Source organism: Melanerpes formicivorus, unplaced genomic scaffold (assembly GCF_026170545.1).
Source record: "Melanerpes formicivorus ecotype bairdi unplaced genomic scaffold, bMelFor1.0.p_v2 SCAF_9, whole genome shotgun sequence".
Classification (NCBI taxonomy): Eukaryota; Metazoa; Chordata; class Aves; order Piciformes; family Picidae; genus Melanerpes; species Melanerpes formicivorus.
In genome coordinates this window covers 3,748,322-3,750,948 of record NW_027142361.1, presented here as the reverse complement: position 1 = coordinate 3,750,948, position 2,627 = coordinate 3,748,322, and the positions used below count along the sequence as shown (strand labels likewise).

General features: G+C 51.7%; 1 non-coding gene across 1 annotated transcript; it reads right to left on the bottom strand.

Moving 5' to 3' along the window:
- Nucleotides 1–1,455: 1,455 nt before the first annotated feature.
- TRNAT-AGU (transfer RNA threonine (anticodon AGU)) lies at nucleotides 1,456–1,529 on the bottom strand. The gene has a single exon. It is a non-coding gene; the product is annotated as a tRNA-Thr (tRNA).
- Nucleotides 1,530–2,627: the final 1,098 nt, after the last annotated feature.

Below are 2,627 nucleotides of genomic sequence, written 5' to 3'. Positions count from 1 at the left end.
ATTTGAGATGGAAAGAGGGAAACCAGCACTGTTAGCTGTTCATAGAGAAACAAAGGACCATCAACTACAATTTCTTTCTGTTGTAGCCAAGCAAGAAGATGTGATCTGAAGATGTATTTTAAAACTGTTGCCAGAAGCAAGTAAGGAAATCTAAGGCTCACTGAAATATAAACATGCTGCAGGGCTTCATCTGCTCATTTATGGAAGGAAATAAGGTCTTTGTTCTACTAGCTGTTGTCCCGTATTTGTGGAGTCCCTCTGGCTGTATGGTTCTGAAGGGTGAAAACCAATGTGTTGGCTTCCAAAGCCAAACATGCTACGAGTGTAAGTGAGGAAATCTTCACCTCTGAAGTTCAGTTTCAAAGGACCAAACCTGCTTCTGTAAGTCATTGCAGAGAGCCACTGACTTCAGCACATTTGGAACTTAAACTGGCCTCTACTGTGAAGGACAACAAAAAGTCCTTCTATAAATATATTAATAGCAAGAGGAAGGGCAAGGACAACCTCCACTCCTTGGTTGACATGGAGGGAAATGTTGTATCAAAGGATGAGGAAAAGACAGGGATACTTAACACCTTCTTTGCCTCAATTTTTACTAGAAGGACAGAACGTCTTCCTGACAGCTGGCCTGCAGAGCTGGCAGGAGGAGCCAGGGACCTACACAGTTTCCCTATGTTCCATGAGGAGGTGGTTGCAACTCTCCTCAGCAGCTTGGATCCCCACAAGTCCATGGGACCAGATGGGATCCATCCTAGGGTGCTGAGAGAGCTGGCAGATGAGCTGGCCAAGCCACTAACCATCTTTTTCCAGCAGTCCTGGCTCACTGGAGAGGTCCCAGAGGACTGGAAGCTGGCCAATGTTGTGCCCATCCACAAGAAGGGCTGGTTGGATGAGCCAGGGAATTATAGGCCTGTCAGCCTGACCTCAGTGCCAGGCAAGATTATGGAACAGGTCATCCTGAGTGCAATCACACAGCACTTAGAGGATGGCCAAGGGATCAGGCTCAGCCAGCATGGATTTAGGAAGGGCAGGTCCTGCCTGACCAACCTGATCTTTAGAATAATCCTTTAGAATAATAAACCTTTAGAATAAACCAAACCAGGTTGGAAGAGACCTTCAAGATCATCGTGTCCAACCCATCAACCAATCCAACCCACCCAAACAGCTAACCCATGGCACCAAGCACCCCATCAAGTCTCCTTCTGAACACCTTCAATGACGGCGACTCCACCACCTCCCCGGGCAACCCATTCCATAGCGCAATCACTCTTTCTGTATAGAACTTCTTCCTAACATCCAACCTGAACCTCCCCTGGCGCAGCCTGAGACTGTGTCCTCTTGTTCTGGTACTGGGTGCCTGGGAGAAGAGACCATCATCAGCCTGTCTACAACCTCCCTTCAGGTAGTTGTAGAGAGTGATAAGGTCACCCCTGAAACAAACGCGCCACCTTGCGCAGGCACCGCTGGGATTCGAACCCAGGATCTCCTGTTTACTAGACAGGCGCTTTAACCAACTAAGCCACGGCGCCAGCCTTCTATGATCAGGTGACCCGCCTGGTGGATGTGGGGAGGCCTGTGGATGTGGTCTACCTGGACCTCAGCAAGGCCTTTGACACTGTCCCCCATAGCAAACTCCTGGTCAAGCTGTCAGCCCATGGCATGGATGGGAGCACACTGTTTTGGGTTAGGAACTGGCTGGAGGGCCGAGCCCAGAGAGTGGTGGTGAATGGTGCCACATCCAGCTGGTGACCAGTCACTAGTGGTGTGCCCCAGGGATCAGTGCTGGGCCCCCGTGCTCTTTAACATCTTTATTGATGATCTGGATGAGGGCATTGAGTCCATCGTCAGTAAATTTGCTGACGACACCAAGCTGGGGGCAGGAGTTGATCTGCTGGAGGATAGAGAGGCTCTGCAGAGGGACCTCGACAGGCTGGACAGATGGACAGAGTCCAACGGCATGAGATTTAACACATCCAAGTGCCGGGTTCTGCACATTGGCCACAACAACCCCATGCAGTGCTACAGGCTGGGGTCAGAGTGGCTGGAGAGCAGCCAGGTAGAGAGGGACCTGGGGGTGCTGGTTGATGGTAGGCTGAACATGAGCCTGCAGTGTGCCCAGGCAGCCAAGAGGGCCAATGGCATCCTGGCCTGCATCAGGAACAGTGTGGCCAGCAGGAGTAGGGAGGTCATTCTGCCCCTGTACACTGCACTGGTTAGGCCGCACCTCGAGTACTGTGTCCAGTTCTGGGCCCCTCAGTTTAGGAAGGATGTTGACTTGCTGGAGCGAGTCCAGAGAAGGGCAACAAAGTTGGTGAGGGGTTTGGAACACAAGCCCTATGAGGAGAGGCTGAGGGAGCTGGGGCTGCTTAGCCTGGAGAAGAGGAGACTCAGGGGTGACCTTATCACTCTCTACAACTACCTGAAGGGAGGTTGTAGACAGGCGGATGATGGTCTCTTCTCCCAGGCACCCAGTACCAGAACAAGAGGACACAGTCTCAGGCTGTGCCAGGGGAGGTTCAGGTTGGATGTTAGGAAGAAGTTCTATACAGAAAGAGTGATTGCCCACTGGAATGGGCTGCCTGGGGAGGTGGTGGAGTCACCATCATTGGAGGTGTTCAGGAGGAGAC